Raw genomic sequence first — 23,247 nt, 5'->3', positions numbered from 1 at the left:
TGGGATACGGTTGTTCCTTTCTGAGGCCGTGTGGTAATGCATTCCAAGTTTGTGCTGCAATAACTGGGAAGCTAGATCCTCCAGCTGTAACGCGTTTAAATCTAGGTATTTCCGGGGTAAAGTCAATGGAGACTTTACATGCCCTGGGAGACAGTAATCAGTCCCAGCAGGGTATCGAGTCTGTTTGAGGGTCGCTACGACACCCCTGTGGTACAATTTCCGCACATTTCACTCGGCTCACCCACCAAAACAAGCCGCCAACAACACATGGCCTACCTTCCCGCGTTCCCACAGGTGTCCCTACGAAAACGGTACCTCACATGTGGGTGCACCTACTTGGGCACTAAGGGGAAAGCCTAAAACACGGCTAACCCCAAGTCTTTTCCGACAGCTGAATTTCAGGATTTTTTCAGAAGCGCACACCATACAGATATGGGCCTAGGGTGTCCAAGCCACCAAGGAAAACGGGGAACCCCATGCATTTCCGAAAATAGGACACCCGTGGGAATCCGCAGCGGTCTGACTTAGGCAAATCTCCCCAGAATGTATTACCCAGAACCCCCAGCAAAGTCCACATTTGGGGGGAAAACACAATTTCCGCACATTTCACTCTGCTCACCCACCAAAATACGCTGCCAACAACACATGGCCTATTGTCCCGCGTTCCCACAGGTGTCCCGACAAAAACGGTACCTCACATGTGTGGGTGCACCTACCTGGGTGCAAAGGGGAAAGGCTAAAACACGGCTAACCCCAAGTCTTTCCGCACAGCATAATTTCAGGAATTCTGCACATGCGCACACCCTAAAGATTTGGGCCTAGGGTGTTCAAGCCATCAAGGAAAACGGGGAACCCCATGCATTTACGAAAAGAGGACACGCGTTGGAATCTGCAGAGGTCTGCCTTGCGCAAATCAACCCAAAATATATTACCTACAAGACCTGCCAAAGACCCACATTGGAGAAGGGTGCCCAAGGCCAGGGACATTACTGCCGACTTTGCTGGAGCTCTGGCTGGCCTGCGTTACAGCTTCTCCCCACCAGGGAGTCCCGGCAGTGTGCCAATACCTCCCCGAAGGGAAAAGCTGTAATGCAGTCCTGCCGCAACTCAAGACGGTTGGAGGTGATGTCCCCGGCCTGGACATCCATGTACCATGTGGGTGTACAGTCCCCTAAGTACAGCGGCAGCTCCAGGGAGCCCCAGCAGGATCCCCATTCCTACCCACAGGTGTCATCTGTGACATAGCACAGCCAGAGGTGCAGCCTGGGCTTGCAGATGGACAACCCACATGGGAGACATCCGCTCCCAGGGAAACACCAATGTTCTGCTGGCATGGGGGGCAATTTGTGGCCTGCCCCTGCAATTGTGTCCCAGCCCACCAAAATATTTGCCCAGACGGCCCATTCTCACCCACACCACCAACAATCCAGCCCCAGTCTCCCACACCCCACTGACAGTGGGCCTTAACTATATAATAATAAAAAACAGTACTCCCATAACGTTGCAGCTGCTCGCGTAGAAAAAGCTGTAAATGAAACAAAAAACATGTTACCTACGGTCACCCCAGCAAAAACAAATCTACACTCATACTTTCCGATCATGCCCCCCCTTGCAAGCCATCCCTGGTGGTCTACTGAACGTCACCCACTCCCCACCAGTGAAAACACATTTGCCCCTTCCTACGGGCAAAAATCTGCCCCCAGGGAGGGCTGCATATGGTGTCCCCACACTCTGTTTGGGGTGGGGGGAGAAGCCCACACCAAAACGTCAGACAGACTCCCCAGTGGGTGAGGCAGTAGTGTTTGGGCACCCTGGGGGGCAGATTGGCACACCAATGTGCCCATCTGCGCCAAGGGAAGTTTGGTAAACAAAGAAAAAAACTGAAAATGGTAGTCTGCACTTTAGGCAGGGCTGAGGGACACCGCCGGGGAATTTTGAAATGTAAAGGGGGGTGCACTTCTCCATCCCCACCCCAAATGGAGTGGCAGGCCATCTCATATAGCGATCCCGGGGGGAAATAAGAGGGGGGGGCTGTCATGCACTCCTCCCTGGGGTCAGGTGTCCCTTCCTAGAAGCAGATATCTGCCCCCAGTGAGGGCTGCACGACATGGCCTCCACTCCATTGTGGGTGGGGGTCGAGGGGGCCGCCACCACCCCTTCCCATTAGAAAATTCTGTGGCGGTTTGGGGTACCCCACAGCCCCCCTAAATGCTGGCTACCATTTTCACTTTTTTCCTTTATTTACCCAACTCCCCTTGGCGCAGATGGGCACAATAGTGTGCCATTCTGCCCCCAGGATGCCCTAAACCTACTGTCCCACCCATTGGGGGGCCTGTCCGACATTTTGTGGTTGGGGGGGTACCTCATGCACGCCTCCCTGGGCCTCGTATGAACGGCTGCATGTGGTACCCCCCCCTCCATTTGGGGTGGGAGGAGCGGGCCACCAAAAAATGTGGGGCAGTAGGGTTTGGGCAACCTGAGGGCAGAAAAGAAATTGAAAATGGTACACTTTAGGGGGGGCTGAGGGACACCCTAAACCTCCGGGGGATTTTATAGTGCAAAAGGGGCGATGGCCCTCCCCCCCACACCAAATGAAAGGGGGGCCATCTCAATCAACCTTCCCTGGGGGCGTATAAGAGGGGGGCATCTCATGCAGCCCTCCTTGGGGTCAGATGTCCCTTCATAGGAGCAGATAACTGCCCCCAGGGAGGGGTGCATACCATGGCCCCCGAGTCCGTTTTGGGTGGAGGGGGGACATCCCCTTTCCATTTAAAACAATTCCCTGGTGGTCTAGTTGGGGGGCTCTCCCCCCTCCCCCAACACCATCCATTTTTTCCCTTCCTTTTTTCCCCCCTAAGGCCCATTACCTAGGGGAAGATGGGGGCAGATGGGCACCCATCTGCTCCAGGGGGACCCTAAATTGTAGGCCCCATCCTTTGGGGGGCCTGCACACTTATTCCTGGTGGCCTTCCCCCTCCAATTGGATGGGGGGGCACCTCATGTACTCCTGCCTGGGGATCGAAATCTGCCCCCAGGGAGGGCTACAAGGGGTGGTCCCCCTTTCCACTTGGTGTGGAAGGGGGAGGGCCACTACCCTTTTGTGTGCCAGAAATATCCCTGGTGCCTAGTGCCCCCCACCCCCATCCCTGTTGCATTTTAATTTTTTTTATTTTTTTGGGGGAAATTTGCCCCCTTCCCTGGGGGCAGATGATCAGCCATCTGCCCCCAGGGTTATTCATATGTGCCCCCATGCTTTGGGGCCCCACCTCCCCCTGCTTCTAAAACATATCTCTGGTGGTCTAGTTGGCATTGATGGGCGTGGATTGAGCGCTCTGCGCCCAGCAATGCTACTAAAAGGTGTTGTTGGAAAGGGGAGATTCTCCCCTTTCCAACGACACCTCCCTCGATCTCCGGCTTGAAATACAGCCGGAGATCGAGGGAGAGGGAGAAGGGAGAAGGGAGCTTACCTTCTCTTTTCACCGCGGCAGCCCGAAATGGCTGCCACGGTGAGATTACTTTCATGTTGGCGTGCATTACACACGGCAACGTGAAAATGAAGGTAATCCAGCCCCGGGCAGCGAGGAGGGACCCCCGCCCCACATAGCCCCACATAGCCCAGGGGTTGGATTACTGTTACAGCAGGGATCGCTCAAAACAAGGTGCCTAAAAACGAGGTATCACGTTCTTGCAACAGGGAGGGAATTCCAAGGACGAAACACCTCGTCCTTGGCACTAAAGGGGTTAATGTCTTGGAAATGATGTTGCATGTTGTACACCACCAGCTTCAATGAAAGTTCCACAAGTAGCATTAAATCATCAAACCCCCCTTTTGTAGTGATTTTTCTGATAGATGTCCATTGTATAGTGGCATCTGTTAAAACATATTACGATACATAGAACATTGTTACATTCATGTTTCTATATCCGCGTTGGTGTTTGCAGGTAATACAACATCCTTAGGGATATACTGCCTAGATGCTCTTTAAGTAATACCAACATTAGTTGCTGTACACATCCACTGGTAAGTTTCACATTAAATTGACAGCTTCCCAACCGGTGTTCATTTCTTATATCCGAAGCGAAAACACATGTAAATTATCTACATTCTAAATGTTCATAGGTCCGTTTGTGGCACCATGCACATTTCTCTGTTGTAAGGGGTTAAATATACTTTATCCCTGCATTTGAGAACAGTTTACTCAATTATACCTTTAACACACAGCGACACCCCCTCTAAACTGCTTCATTTTTATAAGGTTCCCATACGCCACTTGTATAGCTGTAAGGAAGGCATGGTATCAATAGTAGACACGGACACAATGGATACAAGTTTCGAAAACCTTTATTTTGTAATTTGGTTGGGTTGGAAGAGTTTCTAACTGGACCTAACTCTAGGACTGGAATAATCTCGACCATTAAATAACAATTAGTCCAAGTTAGTCTTAGTCATAATAAAATGTCTTATACTAAGAAAACCTAACCTTGCCCTCCTTTTCAAAATGACAAATGTGATCAGGAATTGCAAAAGGAAAACAGTGTCTCAAAAGAAAGGTCAGAATGGCTTTTAAATAACAACTCACTTCCCCACGTGGTCTAGAGTGTAAGTAAAGGTGGATGGCACGGTTCTTTCAGTCTTTCACACTTTGGCTTACTGGTACAATTTAATAGTTCAGGCATGGGCTTTAATCTTCTGGTAGTTCAATCACTTCCTTGGGCTTCGTCCGTCTTGTCATAATATACAGTTCCACTTTTACCCTTTACTGTACAGGCTTCCCTCTGTTGGGCTTGAGCCTGTCTTTCACTTTTCGTGGGGGATCCTTCCCCCACGTTCTGTCTCAGGTGTCTTTGCCACTGTCAAACTTTAGAAACTGCAAGGATTTTACATAGACCTCTGCATGACCACTTTGACCTCTCTTTCAATAATTCTACAATCCGCAATCTTCCTACTCTTACAACATCAATGCCTCTTGGTACCTGTAGTTTCTTTTCTTCGGTTTGCCTTCTTGGCCTCTTTCATAGTTCAAATATTTTGCCCTCTTGGCATATTCAGAGTTCACCTACTTTACTTTTCATTCATTCAACTTTCTTTCGGGATCACAATTGCTTTCTTGACTGATTCCCAATCCACTCGGAACATTTCACAAAAACGTTCAATTGTTTAATTTCGCCTTGCAGGACCACTCTGTTACTTTGTATCCATTCCCTTTACAATTCAGCAATTGTCCTTTCCATTACTCCTTTTATCGGCAACGTTCAACATTTTGAGTTAGTTACTTTTGCTTTTAACACAAACAAGACTTTTTTTGCCCTCAATAACTCACTGGTTGTGTTACTCAGCCTTCTTTAATCAACGGTCTTCGTGCAGCAGTGAAGGCTGTTTCCATCTCCTTCTCTGCTCCACCCCTCCTCCCTAACTCCGCCGTTCACCCGGAAGGGTCACGGGCTGCTTTCAAGTAACTTGAAGGATTCTTTCTTCTGCTCACTCAGTTTCAATCTTGGAATGCTAATGGCTTCCCGAAAGTGGGGGATTCTCGCCTGGCTCTCTCTCGATCTTCGTAACTGCAGATCAGCACCTTGGCCTTTCGACTGGTTTTGCATTGTCTGAACGGGAGTGTTAACAAGTGGCAGGTGTATATAGGTAGGATTACGTGCCTGACTCTGCCTGGCCTCATTACGGGGACAGAGCCAGTGCAACTCAGTGGAGTCAATCTCCCTGACCCTATTTCTCATCTTCCTCAGTTCAGTAGTGTTGCTAATGTAACGTGGGGAGGAATTATGGGGGCTCTAGCTTCCCATAAAATATGTAGGCATAGGGGTTAGATGGGTTGTGGTAATAGGGGGATACCATGTCTTCCCATTGTGTGCTTCTCCCCCACTTTCCGAAGACCCCCTACTCAGGTAATGCTTCCTAACTTGTCCACTCCCAGGGTCGGGATCCAAAAGCGATGGCCCTTCCCTGGCCATCTGTGTACAGGATCCCCGGGGACTAGGTTGTGAAACACCCTCTGGTTTTTCACATAGCCAACAATGTTTTAGACACACATTGTTCTGCCCCTTTCCTGCCCCTTTCCAAACCCTTTGCTGGGTTAATGGCTGTATTAGATGCATCATTTTTGCAAGACGGTAGTTTATGCAACGATTTAGCGGTATAGAATATTTGAAAACATTTATGAGCCTCCTGCTGCGGATCATCAATTTTATGCCTGACGCACCATTTGTGAAAGTGTTGTTGCGTCAAGCGTTTTCACCGCTATGGCTGTGGAGCCCTGAATGGACAGGATATCAGCCAGGTCACAACTGTTCTGACCGTATCTTCTTTAACACCCTCAGTCACCATTATCGAGATGCATTGCTTAAACAGTCTTTTATTGAGATTCCCCGGGTTTTCAATTTGGTTTGAGCAGCAAACACAGTAAATATTTACAGTGTCTGCAACAGCTTGGCTTTCCTCATTGCCGTCAATTTTGTCAGCTGGAGGTTGTAGACAAAAACAGAAGTGCATGTTTTTAACTCCGGGTTAGGTATCGCACCCCTGAAAAGTACAAACGCTCCCATTAAAAATATACCCACCCACTGGTATGATGTCTGATATCGACGTTCCATGTTCTTCTGTATTCCCCAAATGTTGAGGGGCTCGGGGTCACTCTCCCCCTCCTCAATTATATCATTCTGCATGATCATAGACTTGTATCCGTTGTCTTCAGACTCCATTTCGGCATGTTGCATATCTAAGCATGATGGCACAGTCTCTGCGCCCATGGGCTTCTCGAGAACCACAGCATTAGTACTGGTACCCATTTGAAAATTAGCCATATCTTCGGCTACATTTGCCTCAGTGTTTTGAATGACCTCTCCAACAGACCTGCTAACAACAGTGGCGATGAGAGCGGCTGACTGCCCACAGAAAGTATGGGCATGTTCTCACTAAGCTCTGTTGTATAGTGCTGCTTGGTATATAATGGTAACTGAGCATGTAGCATGGATCTGGATGGACATACTTGGAATGATGGCCCTTTGTTGGAATGGAGACAGAGGAATGTTGCCTGAAACTAAGGGAAGCAAAAACAGGAAGGAGGAGGCTGCAACTGGGGCTGCATTTTTAACAGCTTGAATAAACCCAAATTGACATATCAAGCAATGTCCATGTGATAAATGAGGCACCTACCTAATACTGGCAACGAGGAGTCTGACAGCAGCCCCAACCAAGCCTTTTCTGTGTTGAGCTTGCCACAAATGAGTCTCGGATCCTCTGTGGCCTTGCATGGCTCAATCCGGCTGTTCCTAGTGTTGCGTCACTGTGCAGTGCCTGAGTCTAACCCATGTGCATCGGGTCAGTGTGCATCGTGGCCTGTGGCTCCCTAGTGACGGCCAGGGCATTGCCTATATCCACTTATAGCAACGTGCAGAGCCACTTCAACTGAGGTAACATGTCTCCCAGAGGGCTTCAATGGTGCCGTCCTGCTGAACCGGTGACGTGTGGAAGTGGCACTGCCCAAGCTGACCGCTAGATGGCTAGTAGAACGCAGGGATTGACAGTGGTGCTGATTACACACTGATGAATACATGGCAGAACAAGTTCGATTGCTGTGAGTTACAAGCAGCGACAATGGTAACACATGCTTAGGGTGAGGTACCTATTGACATAGTGGAAGAGTTTGAAGTGCAATTTGGATTGAAGGGACAGAGTGCAACTTGTGTAGTAAGGGTGATGCACAAAGGAGACAATCTGTTGTAAGGGGATTTAGGAATAAGGTTGGATCCAGATCACCCCTCTGAGGTTCTGGTGGTGCAAAAGACAGAAGTGAATTGGCAGAAAGGCTATGTAAGGTATTGATACCCCAGGGTTTTGTGCATTATATCAAGCTGAGGGCTGCAGCTGTGCTGGTTAGGGCTAAGGCGATGATGATTCTGGTGGCTTTGAGGTATGAGATAGAGGGAGAACTCAAGCGTGTGATGAAGGAAGGTATAATGGAGCACACTGAGGTGGCCAGAGTGGATTAGCCCGGTGGTGGTAGTGCAGAAGGCTTATAGTAGCGAAAGATTATGCATAGATTTTAGAGCTCTTAATGAAAATGTGGTTCTGGACAAGAATAAATGAGCTGTTGATGGAGATCTGGCGCAAAAGTCTTTTCAACCATAGAGTTGAGGGAAGGATACCACCAGGTTCGTTTGCATCCATCATCAATGGATTTGACAACTTTCATTACGCCATTTGGTCTATACCGGTGCAAGAGGATGCATTTTGAGCCTATATCCGCCTTAATCATGTTTAAAAGGGTAATGAGCAAGATATTCAATGGCTTCAAGGGTGTATGCTGTTATCAAGACGCTATTCTGGTGTTGAGCCAAGATATGGTGAAGCATGATGCACGTTTAAGAACTCTAGGGAGGCTATGTGTGGCAGGTTTGTCAATCTCACTGCAGAAGTGCAAGTTTCGCATGGACAAGCTGCAGTATTTGGGACATGAGTTGTCAACTCAAGGCATGAGGCCAAAGCTTAATGTAGTGGAGGCTCTGGTACACATGAAAATACTCGAGGACAAGGCTGAGATGTCTTCATGTCTTGGCTTGATGAATACTATGGGAAGTTCATCAGACTTTTAGCTTGGAGGATGAAATGCATGAGGGAACTAACCAAAAGAAATATCGGGTTTGTGTGGAGCAAAAGGTGCCAATCAGAATTTGAGGACATGAGGAAGAGTTTACTGGATGCTCCCATGTTGAAGGCTTTCAAGGAGTATTGGGAGGTTCATCTGTATACAGATGCTAGCGAATGCGGGCTAGGATGTGTGCTCATGCAACATAAGAGAGGTGAGGTACAAACGGTAGTGTTCACTTCTCCAGCATGGGGTCTGGCATGGATTCACATGCTCATTCCCCGTCGTCAGGCTGGAAATAATCGGTAAAGAAAAAAAAATCAGTTTGTTTCGTTTCTGAACTGTCTTTCTCCTAATGACCAATCAGTGGTCTCTGGGTCATACTGCCCCCAGCCAATGACTGCCCTCTACCTAAGCCCCTCCTCAGGCAGCCAGCTTCAGGTTTTTACCACACGTAAAGTGTTGGGAGTCCTTGTGCTTCGCGCTCGAGCTTCTACTGCGTATTGCGTTTTTTCAAAGAGTTTACTGTTATTTTTTCGGTCAAATTGAGCCTCAAGCTCCACCGATTCATCTTCCGATTAACATCGACCCGTTTCGTAAATCTCTACGACCCTCAAGGGCGAAATTTCATTGAGTTTCACTTCTTGGAGGATTCCAGAAGATCTTGGAGGCCTACCCCTCGTGGTCATGGCCGAAGACAAAGGAGGCTCAACGCCTCTGTTTAGGATCTGCCCAGGATGTGCACTACAGAATGTCTTCAAGGAGGATGGTCACTCCCGGTGCCTCTACTGCCTGCACGCAGATAAATGGCACGTCAGGGAGGCCTGTACGTTCTGAAAGGACATGTCCTCCCGTACCATGAAGGACCGTTGCAAGCGACTCACTGGAGTCAAAGAGCCCGGCGGCAGGTGAGCCCCGGCAGCGTACTTCTCCCAAGAGAAAATCTGAGCAGTCTTCTAAGACCTTTGAGGGCGCTCTGGCGACGGGGTCCCAACATAGGCGAAAGCACTGCGAGTCCGCGGGCATCGGGAGCGCCGTTGGTACAGGCTCCTCAGCTGCCAGGCCGGGCGCACCATCGCCGACTCCATCGACCATGAGCCACCGCTCTGGCTCGAAGAAGAGGAAGTCGGACAACCAGGGTAAGCTTCGGGAGAAGGCCCGGTCAGATCTGACGGAGAAAGCCAAGGGGGAGCGAGGCGGTGGCCCTCCCCTCACGGCAAAGGCCTCAGATGCGCCTAAGGTCATGAAGGCCCAGATTTACCAGGCTAAGGCTTCGATTGAGGGAGTGGTAGCGTCCCTGGCGAAGACCACGGAGGTGGCCCCAGTGGCGACGGCCCCCAAGCCAAGAGTTTCCCTTCCCAGCCGGAGGGAATCGTCTTTCACGCCCATCGATAAGACCCCCATGAAGCCCCTGGGCGAGAAGGGGGGAGCATGATAGTCCTACCAGACTCTGATATCTCCTCTGTGGACAAGCTTTCGGGTCTCAAGACAGTTCTGACAAGAGGTTCGTCGAGGTCAGATCCTACGGGAAGGACCCCAATGAGGCGGACGTCGAGAGCAACGAGGGAAACGACAAGGGACGGCAGATCAACAAGGAGCCGTAGGACACTACGCTGCTGCTGACGCCCCCGTCGCAACCGCTGCCACCACCGATGGACAGGTCAGAGCACATCTTACTAGCCTTGCACACACGGTGCACAGAAATAAGGACAAGGATGTCTTTGCCTCCAGCGGCGCCTGGACCGTCGGGGAGCCCTCCATCCAAGCGGAGGCGGGTCCATCCACCCCCGGCCCTGCCATCCTTCACTTCCATCCCCTCCACAGAGGGACGAGACGGAGACAGAGACAGCGACGACGGAACTGATCTCCCGTTGTCCCCACCTCGGGCTTCTCCTCCTGACGAAATTGGCTCCTTTCACGCCATGATCGATAGGGCCAAGAGGAAGACCAGGCTCTCGGTTCTGCTGTTGGACAACATCTGGGACAAAGGGCTGGCCCTCCTGAAGAACCCATCCTCGACCCCACCAAAGAGGGACATTTACGAGAAGAAGTGCCGGGTTCCAGACTCTGCACCTATGTGCCTCAGAGCCAGCCGTCCCCGGACTCAGTGGTCTCCACAGCGGCCAAGAAGAAATCTGCTGGGGCGATGGTGTCGACTTCCACTTCCCCGCATGACGGCAAGGGGAAGAAGCTGGACACCATGGGACCTCGGGGTATCTCGTTAAGGTGGCCAACGTTCTAGCTATCGTGGCCCGCTACAATAGGGAGCTGTGGATTAAAATCGCCCCCCTCCTGGACTTCCAGACGACAAAAGGGCGGAGGCCCTTAATCTTGCAGGAAGGTGAAGTGGCTTCCGACCACGCCATCACAGTGCCCACAGACATCGCCGACACCGGCTTCCGCCAGATGGTCAACAGCGTTTGCCTTCGCCGGTGTGGTTGGCTCAGGGCCACCTACTTCCGTCAAGATGTACAGGCGAGGGTACTGGACATGCCCTTCGACAGGGGCAACTTGTTCGGCAAGGCAGTGGACGAGTCACTGCAGGCAGTCAAGGCAGACACCGAGACGGCCCGTGCCTTGGGCACGCACCATCAACAGCCATCCTTTCGGTCCCCCAGAGGCAAGTCGCAAGGTGCCTCCAAAGGATTCGGTGGCAGCTCTTCTGCATAACGTCAAGCGGCCCGGGTTCATCCCAGGAAGCCTAAAGAGGCTGCAGCAAGGCCGGAGGACATCGTCGTCGCTAAAGGGGCCCAAGGTGGTAAGGCCTCGGCGAAGCAGGACTGAACCGGCCGTGACGTCGGGCCCCACCGAGCATCCCGGTGGGATGCCGGCTGGCGGACTTCGTCGGCGTGTGGAAATCCATCTCCGACCGTTGGGTGCTGGATTCCCTGGCCCACGGACACACTCTGGAGTTCCAAGGGAAATGTCCACGTTTTCCACCTGTTGCAAGGAAAGAAAACCACATTCCTCCACTACTTCTGGATGTACGAGCAATGCTGAAAAAGGGCGTGATAGAGCTCGTCCCGAAGAGGCTCCGGGGCTCCGGAGTATACTTGTGGAACTTCCTCGTCCGAAAGAAGACTGGCAGCTGGCAGCCCATCCTAGATCTCTGCCCCCTCAACAAATACATAAAATCCCAGATGGTCACCCTTCAGCACATGCTGGGACAGCTGGAAGAAGGGGACTTCCTGTCGTCGCTGGACCTGGAGGATGCCTACTTCCACATCCCCATACACAAGGGGCATCGAAAGTTTCTGCGCTTCGTGGTCCAAGGGTGGCACTACCAGTTCAAGGCCCTTCCCTTTGGTTTGAAGTCGGCCCCAAGCGCCTTCACCAAGTGCCTGGCACCGGTGGCGGCGCGGCTGCGCCTGCAGGGGATCCACATCTACCCCTACCTGGACGATTGGCTCATCCTAGCGAAGTCAAGGGAACTCGCTGTCGAACACACAGCGAGGACCGCCCGCCTGCTCACGGAACTGGGGTTCTCAATAAACTATGTAAAGTCCTGCTTGGTGCCATCGCAGGACGCTCTGTTCCTGGGAGCCAGGCTCAACACGGTGGCACGGCTGGCTTCACTGTCGGAGGAGAGGATAAAGGCCATTCTCAGCAAGGTATTACGGCTGTTGACCATGGAAGTTGCCTGGATGAGGTCCATCAAGTCTCTGCTCGGCATGATGTCATGCATCTACCTCGTTCGGCTGTGCAGGTTGTGGATGCGGCCACTGCAGGAGTTCCTCGACGCCCGTAGGATACAAGTGACGGGAAGCTTCGAAGACAAGATCACCCTCAACGAGACTTTCCATCGAGCGATCCGGTGGTGGGGCAGACCCCAGCGTATCGGGAAACTGTGACGACGGACGCCTCCATGGTGGGATGGGGCACACATACCGGAGATCTCCACGCAAGAGGCCTTAGGCTCCCGGAGGAGAGGTCGCTGCACATCAACGTCCTGGAGCTCCGGCCCGTGTTTTGGGCCCTCAGGTCAGTCCTCCGTCCCTCAAGGGCAAAGTGGTACGGGTCTTCACTGACAACGCCACTACGATGTTCTACATTCGGAAGCAGGGGGGGCACCAGATCCCCCGGCTCTCTCCAGGGAAGCGCAAGATCTGTAGCACTGGGCGTTCGCCCAAGGAATGTTCCTGGTACCTTTTCACCTGGCAGGAGTGAAGAACACCGTCGCCGACTCACTCAGCACGGAGCTGCGCTCTTGCCACGAGTGGGAGCTTCGGCAAGATCAAGTAGATCTCCTATTCCGACGATGGGGCAATCCCCAGATCGACCAGTTTGCGATGGCGACGAACACCGAGTGCCGGAGGTTCGCCAGCAGGTTTCCCTAGCCAGGGAGCATGGGGGATGCATTCTCCTTCCCCTGGGATGGCCTGTTCCTCTCTGCGTTCCCACCATTGCTGTTTCTGCGACTCATCAGTCAACCACGGTCCCAGTGCAGGATGATGCTTGTTGCACCGGCGTGGTCGAGGCAGATATGGTACCCGGACCTTCTGGACATGTCAGCGTCCCCTCCAGTCAAGCTTACGACGGACACAGATCTTCTCGCCAGGGAAGGAGGTGCGATCCTGCACCACGAACCAGGGTCGCTGAACCTACAGGTCTGGCTCCTGCAGCACTAGAGTTTGGAGGCTACGATATCCCGGCAGACTGTAAGAAGGTACTTGCCAAGGCCAGGGCTTCCTCGACTCTTAAGTGCTGTGGACATAAATGGAAGAGGTCCACCGTCTGGTGCCGTGCACAGAGGATCAGCCCTCTACGGATTACGGCCCCTCAAGTGCTGCCGTACTTGCAGTCATTGGCCAAGGCGGGGCTGGCTCATGCCTCCATCAAAATTCATCTGGCGGCTATCTCCCGCTATACCAGAACTCCGGGGCCATCGTCGCTGTGGTCTCACAGCCTGGTGAAGGAGTTCATGAAAGGACTTTTCCACTCGTTCCCGCCGGTGAAGTCTCCTGCCCCGGCGTGGGTGCTCTGTGGTGCTAACTAGGCTCATGCGTCTGCCATTCGAGCCTTTGCATTCGGCGCCTCTGAAATTCTTATCGTGGAAGATGGCACTTCTTGTGGCCATCACCTCCGCACGACGAGTGGGAGAGATCCAGGCCCTCTCCTGTAAGCCTCAGTACCTGACATTCCACGAGACGAGGGTCGTGCTGAGGACTCACCCCTCCTTCATGCCCAAGGTGCCGTCGGACTTCCATCTCAACGAGCCCTTGGTGTTACCTGTTTTCTTCCCGTCGCCTTCGTCGCCGGCTGAGAGGACTTTGCACTCTCTGGATGTGGCTAGAGCGCTGAAGTTCTACGTGGACCGCACAAAGAGTTTTCGGAAGACATCACAGCTGTTTGTGAACTTTGGCCCTGTGAACCAAGGGAAGACCCTCTCCTAGGCTTCCATTTCCAGGTGGATCTCCGGCTGCATCACACACTCATTGGTTGGCAAACCGGCCGTTTCCTGGCCGTCCGAGAGCCCATTTGACCGAGAGCGATCGCTGCAACTATGGCGTTCTTGTCTGGTGTACCCCTGCTGGACATCTGCAGGGCTGCTACGTGTGGGTCGACGCACACCTTCACGGGATTCTACTGCATAGACAGGGATTCCAGGGAGGAGTCCAGAGTCGGCCAAGCAGTGCTCTTCAACCTGTTTGCTTGAAGGTGAGCCTGGTAAGGAGGTAAGAGATGCTTAATGTTGAGCCTTGCCATCTCCCGTGGTGGTGCATGTGTGTACTGCTATGTATTGTTGTATTCATGAGCTTGTGAATCCATGCCAGACCCTTTGCTGGAGAGGGAACACGTTTTTTACCTGTAACTGTTGTTCTCCAGCATGGGTCTGGCATGGCGAACCCTCCCGCCTACCCCTCTGTGGCTCTTCTCTTGGTCCTACTGCCACTTTACGTGCTACCAAATCTGAAGATGGCTGCCTGAGGAGGGGCTTAGGTAGAGGGCAGTAATTGGATGGGGGCTGTATGACCCAGAGACCAGTGATTGGTTATTAGAAGAAAGACAGTTGGAGAAACGAAACTGAAACTGGTTTTTTTTCTTTACCGAGGATTCCCAGCCTGACTGGTAATGAGCATGTGAATCCATCCCAGACCCATGCTGGAGAACAACAGTTACAGGTAAGTAACTTGTTCCTTCACGGATGTTGAAAAATGCTGAGAGGAGATATTCGGTTGTAGAGATGGTCGCTTTGTCCTGTGTGTGGGGTGTAGAAAAAAAATCAAACATTGTGTGTGGGAGGACGTGTTTCATTGTGACGGATCACAACCCTCTAGTGTCAATTTTCAATAGGAAAGGTTTGGAAGGAGTATCGAGAATCTTTAGATGGATAACAGGAATGCAAGGCTTGGATTTTAAGTTACGGTTTATTAAAGGATAACAGAAAATGGTTGCAGATGTCTTGTCACGGAATGCGATCGCATATGAGGATGTTGGTCAGGAGAGAAGTGATTTTGGAAGGTGAGGTGTGTATGAATGCAGTGGAGCGTCTGGTACACAGGAAAGGCACCCAAGGACAAGGCTGAGTGGTCTTCATATCTTGGCTTGATTGAATACTATGGGAAATGAAGAGGAATGGGGAATACTATGTATGTGGCAAAGATGAAGTATATAAGCAAGGGTTGGAGTATGTGCGGAGTGGTTGGTCTTCGAATGAGGAGTAGTACAAGATGTATAGGAGAATAAAGAATAAATTGAGAGTGGCAGAAGCTTTGTTATTGCAAGGTCATTGAGTAGGGTTGCCAGAAGGCTTATGAGACAAGATCATGGCAATTGCCCATGAAGGGCATCTAGGGATCTGAAAGACTGAAGTTGTGATTGAGCAGGATTTTTGGTGGCCGGCATGGATTTGGCTGTGGAGCAACTACTAACACTGTGAGGCATTTTCGTACAGTAACAAGGTGTTGACTACAAGGCTTCCACCCATGAGGCTAGTAGAGCCACCTGATTCTGTGAGGAATGAGGTGGCAGTAGGTATTTGGGTCCCACATGCAGTGAGAGGAGGACAAGGGAATGATGTGATTGTTATGTTGTCTAAATGGACGGAGGTGTGTGTAGTGAAGGAGATCAGTGCGCGTAGGGTGATAACATTGCTGGAGTCTATATGTTGGAGGGAGGGTTTTCAGAGAAAGATTGTATCGGATAATGGTCTGACATTTATGGCAACGGAGATGGAGGAATTTTTGTGAAAAAATGAGGTACAACATTTGACCACAGCATTATATAATCCAAAGGGGAATGCTGTAGTGAAAGATTTAACAGGACTTTGATAGATGTGATAATGATTCAATGCAGGCTGGTGCCACATCAAATGACAGGTGCATCGCTGTTTGATGTGCTGAGGAGGAGAAATCCTAACATGAGGTTACATCCTGGTTGGATGACTAAGTAGAAGAGCGGGGCTGTAATAGCAGAGAAAGATGTAAAAAAAAGAGGATGAGGCATGGTCAGTAAAGGCCAAGGAAAGATATGAGAGAGAAAATTGTGTGAGAGAGAAGCGGATGAAGAGAGAGGCCCTGCTACAGATGCAAGTTAGAAGGTGAGTGGAGAAGGGTGCTTCCAAATACTCTGGAATGATGGGAGTTCAAGAGGACATGGGAAAAACTGTGCATTTGAGCAATAGAGAGAAATGGGGTAAATAGAGAGTCGCAGTGTGGAGTAAAAGAGGGGAGATGGGGTATGTGGTATAGTGTTTCTTACTATAGAATTGTAGCGAAGAATGTAGCATGGAACTAAATGGTGGAACTTGGAATGAGAGCCCCTTACTGGAATGGAGCACGGGTAAAATCAAGTTTTGAAAAGAAGGGAAGAAAACCCTGGGAGGAAGCAGCGGCAACTGGGGCTGCAATTGTAATAGCTTGAATAAATATGAATTGACATATGAAGCGACATCCTTCTTATACATGAGGCACCTCTCTAATAAGCTCCTGATCTTCACGGTCTGGCATCAAAGCCTGCGAGTCGTCCATTGTATCAAGACTGTTGTATCTTCTCCTAAGGCAATAAGGTAAATAACTCATCGGGATTGCTGGGGTTTCCGTGGACGGTTTTCTTCAATTTGTAACTGTTCATAATTAGTTTATTGGACACCACGCTCAATAGCCCAGAGAAGTCTGAAGAGCGCATGTGTTTTCGAGGCCTACAATAACAGCTAAATATCCGTATTGTGAGACCCCTGTCCCTAATAACGTCGTAGCCTTAGAGCCGCTCATAGACGTATGCTTATTTAGCACAGAGACACATTCAAACTGTAGGGGTGCTATCAGAGTTGTATTTTTATACCAAATCCATTGGGGTTCTTGTGAAATGTATATAAAATTAATATCAAATGTATTCAACATCATCACATTTATTTGGGTTCAATTAAATATATAGGTGTTCGGGTAAATATCACATTTTTATATCAAATTTATTGGAATTATTATCAAATTGATATAAAGCTTTGGGGGGCATTACATTTATTGGGTTCAATTAAATATAAACAGGTTCAGATGCATCTCTATAAAATGTTACATACACTACAGCAGGGTTCTTATTGAGTTTTGTATAAAATGTATATTCATTTTTTGGGGGGGCATTACATTTAAGGCGTTCAATCAAATGTATTGTGCTTCAGGGGTGTGATAAAGAGATGTGGCCACCTGTCACTTGAAACGCTTGATGAAAGGTATCCCACTCGACTACTAGTATCAAAATTTCTGAGGCTTGTGGAATCTGCTTAGATCACATGCTGTGCATAGGCCGACATCTAGTGGAAGCTGCGGAGTATTACAGTTTGTTTTTCGAAACTTGAAAATGGGCGTCGACACAGGGCGTGCCAGTAATACTATCCCTAGTGTGACGTCCACTGTACCCAAGATCCCTCACGCATCTAGGATCCTTAGATTGTTTTTTTCCGCCATACTGGTCGGAAGCATTTTGCGGAGTCCCCTGGCCTTAGCCATACTTTTGCTAAAATATTAATTTATTTACATCCTTCCCCATCCCAACGTCGAACTTCGACACTCGACGCCGGCTGGAGAAGAAATCGACCGTCGGCTGCTGCACGACGGATTTGGGCCTCGGAAGCCCTCTGGCCTCGGCCCGGCCTCGGAAGGCCTCTGGCCTCGGCCCTGCAAGTAGGGAGAGTGGGGGGTTGGACATACTCTACACTCTTGGTATATAGGTACACCTTATACATTTCTTACACTTACCAGCCCACTACCTCAAGGTGCGTATGGAGGGTACCCCTTTTCAATTCTGCCCCAAGTGCAATCGCAAATACCCTTGGGTCGACAGGCACGCCACGTGCAATCTCTGCTTGCCGAGGGACCACCCCGAAGCGAACTGCAGAGCGTGTAGTAGGTTTAAACCTAAGACACTTAAGGACCGTTCGACGAAGCGTTGGGCCCACCACGCCAGGCAGGCGGCCATGGCAGCGGAGGGCGCCTTCAGCGACGCCGTACTTTCGGACGGCGAGGGCATTACGGCGTCGAAAGACAGCCGAGCGCAGGTCCCCGACCTCGGAAGGTCATCCGGCAGGGCGGCTATGGGGAAGACCCCCGGCGACACAAGCGCTTCACACACCACACACACTAAACACACGAAGTCCAACCGAGACTCGACGACGTCGAGTTCTCGGAAAGAGGCACAGACAGAACGGTCCGACTCAGTGTCCTCTGGGCGTTCTCGATCGAGATCGCCGCATGACTCCAGGCAATCATCCACTCTTGCCAAGACTGCCTCGCTCCCTAGGCTAACAGAAGTTCGATCGTCGGAGGACGAAGACGACTTCCACCCCCAGGCCGCGCTCCAGGAGTCGGAGCCCGCAGACAAGATCAGCGAGGCCCCACGCTCGAAGGACAGGGACTCTACCCCCGATCCTCGACGCCAGGCGTCGAAAACCTCCGGAGCCACAAAAGGACAGGGAAAACATTTTTCCACTCACGGGGAGGGGGGAAAACAGCAGAAGAAGCAGCCTTTGCACTCTTCCACACCTACAGACCCCTTCGAGGTACAACCATACTCACGACCATACTCACTGTATCAAGGAGAGGCTTCCTTTGGTGAGGACCAAGAATTTGGCATGGTAGAAGAGCAAACCGGGACGGGCTACTATGGGGATGATGAGGACCAAGAAGAGGAAGAGGAAGACCCTGAAACCTACAGAGTAGATTCCCCGGTAGAAAACGAAGCCCCGGTTACCGACTCCCCTGTCGATAACCAACCCCTCCTAAACGAGGTTCTCGCACGTGCAGCAGAACATTTCCATATTGACACCCACGGTGTCCAGGAGGAGAGGGACTTCGCAGAGGAGTTAGTTGGAGAAAGGAGGCCTGTTGCCCAGACCATCCCTATCCTTAAGTCCATTCAGCGAAGAATAGACCCGTCCCTGGTGAACCCGAACCTCACCAAAGCAGTCAATCCCAGGATTGAAAAACTTTTCAGGGCAGCCCAGTCTGACCCTCTCTATATAAAAGGACATCTGAAGCCAGACTCCCTAGTTGTCACTAACACTCGTAAGAGGGCTGGAACACCCTTGTCATCGTCCGAAGCACCTCCCGACAAGGAGAGCAAAAAACTATATGGTTTCGGCAGGAAAGTAGCCTCACCGTCTGCCTATCAAGCAAGGATTGCAAACTCCACCACCCTGTTGGCCAGCTACAACTGCCATCAGTGGGAAGAAGTCGCGGCACTCATAGCCTCTGCTCCGGAACCCTTAAAGGGCCAATTAGCTCGGATTTCCGCAGAGGGTAGAGCCGTGTCTGGTTGCATTTTGAAAGCAACCTTTGACGCCGCGGACAACGCAGGCAGATTGATAGCAGAAGGCACTGTTATCAAGAGACATGCGTGGTTACGGCAGTCTGGTTTTAAAGCAGAAACCCAGGCATCATTGTTGGACAAACCGGTGGAAGCCGATCTGTTGTTTGGTAAGGCGGTCGAAGAATGCCAAGGACGAATACGAGACACTCAAGTCCCTTGGCCAGTCAACCAATAAGCCCCCCAACCAGAGAGGGAATAGTAATTTTCGTCACCCACGCGGCCAAAATTCCCAAAGAGGATCTAACTATTCCCAGGGGCAGGGTACACAGTGGAACAACAGCCAACAGTCTACCCAGGGTTACGGCAGGGGTAATAGGAGAGGTCGTGGTAAAGGCAGAGGCAGCCCCAGCAAAGGAGGCACGCCTCCACCAAAGCAGTGACGCTCAGTTCAGGGTCCCTTCTCACGCAACCCCAGTAGGGGGACGCATTTCCAACTTCACCCAGGCTTGGAAAGGGATCACATCAGACAGATGGGTGCTGTCAACAGTATCCACAGGGTACTGTATAGAACTACTACAGCGTCCCCGGAACCATCCTCCACGACAAAGAGTACACTCTTTAGAACATCAGAAGATTCTCCTCGAGGAGATCGCCATTCTGCTAGAAAAGGACGCGATAGAACTCGTCCCGGGACACCAGGTAAACAAGGGTATTTATTCAACTTACTTCCTTGTGCCAAAGAAAGATTTGACAATGCGCCCAGTATTGGATTTACGGCCTGCCAACAAGTATGTCAAGCCCCAAAAGTTTCGTATGACTACGCTACAAGAGGTAATCCCCCTCCTAAAAAAGGGGATTACATGGCAACCTTAGATATGAAAGATGCTTATTTTCATATTTCCATGTTTCCAGCGCACAGAAGGTACTTGCGCTTCAAGGTGGATAGTCGGCACTACCAATTCAAGGTACTGCCCTTCGGGATAGCTTCGGCACCAAGGGTATTCACCAAGGTACTGGCGGTGGCGGCTGCACACCTACGCAGGGAGGCAATCCCAGTGTACCCTTATCTGGACGACTGGCTCATAACGGGGGAAACCCCAGTAATTTGCAGGACAAACATTCAAAGGACTATCGACCTCCTCCACGAGTTAAGCTTCTCAATCAACGAGAAAAAGTCAAGCCTGGTGCCAAGCACCTCCAAACAGTTCCTAGGAGCAATCCTAGATACTCAAGAGGGGTTGACCTTTCCTTCAGAGGAAAGAATTCGGAATATACTACTGCAAATTCCGCATTATCAGTCCGGTCACCAAATAACGGTACGCAAGGCAATGCGTTTACTGGGCATGATGGCGTCATGTATTTACCTGGTCCCCCACGTGCGCCTGCGCATGCGTCCCATGCAGGAATGGTTGGCGAAACAGTGGTCTCAGGCAAGTGGTCAGTGGGACGATCTAGTGGTCGTTTAGCCAACACTAGTACAAAGCCTTCACTGGTGGACAAGAGAGAATCTTGCACAGGGAAAACCCTATTACGATCCCGAAGTACAGGCAGTAGTCACTACCGATGCATGTCTGACGGGGTGGGGAGCTCACCATCTCCACCACACAGCTCAGGGTCTCTGGTCTCCCTCAGTGGCCAAGAACCACATCAACCTGCTAGAGCTTATGGCAGTATTCAGAGCGCTTCAAGCGTTCGAGCCCCACCTACTAAACCTGTCAGTGCAAATCCGGACGGACAGCACAACAGCCATGTTCTACCTAAACAAGCAAGGAGGGACTCGTTCGCCAAATCTGTCCAAGCTTGCCCAGAAAATCTGGATATGGGCACTCAGACGGAACATCTTCCTGTCATCACAACATGTTCCAGGGGAGCTCAATTCCCTAGCGGATGCTCTGAACAGAGACTCCCTCCCAGAGGAACACGAATGGGTTCTACACAGAGAGGTCGTAGAAGATATCTTCTCTCAGTGGGGTTTCCCCACTATAGACTTATTCGCCACAAGCGAAAACAAACAATGCCCAGGATTTGCATCCAGGTTCCCCCAACCAGACTCCCAGGGGAACGCCCTATGGATGAACTGGTCAGGGATGTTTGCGTACGCTTTTCCACCAACTCCTCATCAGGAAGGTGGTGAACAAGATGAACAGAGAGTCGATGACGCTTGTCCTAGTTGCTCCCATGTGGGCAAGACAACCGTGGTTCCCACACCTTCGCAGGATGGCGGTGTGCGAGCCCATCAAACTTCCAGCCTGGTACAACCTACTGTCCCAGCACCAAGGTCAAACAGTGCACCAACAACTCAACTCAATGAACCTGGCAGCATGGCTCCTGAGGTCATAGAGTTTGGACATCTCAATTTACCACAGAGGTGTATGGACATCCTAAAAGAATCTAGGAAACCAAACACAAAGCACTGTTACTTTGACAAGTGGAAGAGGTTCGTTATCTGGTGCCAGAATAGACAAATCAACCCTGTTGATTGCATTCCTTCCACTATTGTTACATACATGCTCCACCTGCTAGATGCAGGATTGGTTTTTAACTCACTGAAAGTACACCTGGCAGCCCTGTCGGCATACACCACTTCCCATAGCAAGGTCTTGTGGTGGAAGGTACCAGTAGTTAAAGCTTTCATGGAAGGAGTAAAGAGACTTCACCCTCCTATTTCAAACCCACCACCAGGGTGGGACCTTAATGTGGTGCTATCCAAGCTCATGGGACCCCCATTCCAGCCCATGCATAAAAGCAGTCTCAAACACCTGACTTATAAAACGGCCTTCTTAGTAGCTATTACTTCTATAAGAAGAGTCAGTGAAATGTAGGCTCTGTCAGTGCAGGATCCCTTCTTTACTGTCCATAAAGACAAACTGGTTTTACGCACACACCCTAGGTTCTCACCTAAGTTTATATCTAAATTCCACGTAAACCAGTCCATCGATCTTCCGGCTTTCTTCAAGGACCCTCAAAGCTCGGCTGAGGTGAAACTACACACCCTAGATGTGCATAGGACGGTCCTCTACTATGTAAATAAGACCAGACCGCTAAGAAAAACAGATCAACTGTTTGTCTCCGTAGCTACAGGCAGAGAGGGGGATCGCGTCTCTAAAGGTGCCATCTCGAAGTGGATTATTAACTGTATCCAGCTGTGTTACTCACTCTCTGAAAGAACTCTGCCTTTCACGCCAAGAGCCCACTCTACTAGAGGCATTGGGGCCACTCTGGCTTTCATTGCAAATGTACCCCTTGACACCATTTGCAAAGCAGCTACTTGGAGCTCTATTCATACTTTTACTCAGCATTACTGCATTGACACCCATCCAAGGCAGATACACAAGTGGGACAAGCGGTTCTACGACACTTATTTGCTCATGACCCTTCTCACATCCCACCTCCTTCAGTTACTGCTCGCTAATCTATGCACAGCATGTGATCTAAGCAGATTCCACAATCCTCAGAAGGGATACATTACTCACCGTAATCGTATTTCTGATGCTTGTATCTGCTTAGATTCACATGCGACCCATCCTTCATCCCCTCTGAGAGAAGGCGCATGGTTGCTTGTAGTCTTACCTTTCTATCTGCTTGGATTATCTGTACTCCCGCTACTCCTCATGCTACCTCATGTCAGAAAAAATACAATCTGAGGATCCTAGACGCGTGAGGGATCTTGGGTACAGTGGACGTCACACTAGGGATAGTATTACTGGCACGCCCTGTGTAGACGCCCATTTTCAAGTTTCGAAAAACAAACTAATACTCCGAGGCTTCCACTGGATGTCGGCCTATGCACAGCATGTGAATCTAAGCAGATACAAGCATCAGAAATACGATTACGGTGAGTAATGTATCCCATATATATACACACCTTTCTTACAGTACATTGTATAAGGCGTTCGAAGACTCATCT

General features: G+C 50.5%; 1 protein-coding gene across 1 annotated transcript in view; it reads left to right on the top strand.

Annotated features, from left to right (window-relative positions):
* PCCA (propionyl-CoA carboxylase subunit alpha) overlaps window positions 1–23,247 on the top strand; it is a 3,020,006-nt gene that overhangs the window by 1,835,370 nt on the left and 1,161,389 nt on the right. The gene's annotated exons all lie outside the window — the stretch shown is intronic.

This window comes from Ambystoma mexicanum, chromosome 7p (genome assembly GCF_040938575.1).
Source record: "Ambystoma mexicanum isolate Mex_15411 chromosome 7p, UKY_AmexF1_1, whole genome shotgun sequence".
Lineage (NCBI taxonomy): Eukaryota > Metazoa > Chordata > Amphibia > Caudata > Ambystomatidae > Ambystoma > Ambystoma mexicanum.
Note: the sequence above shows the minus strand (reverse complement) of the source record. Positions and strands in the feature narration are given on the sequence as shown.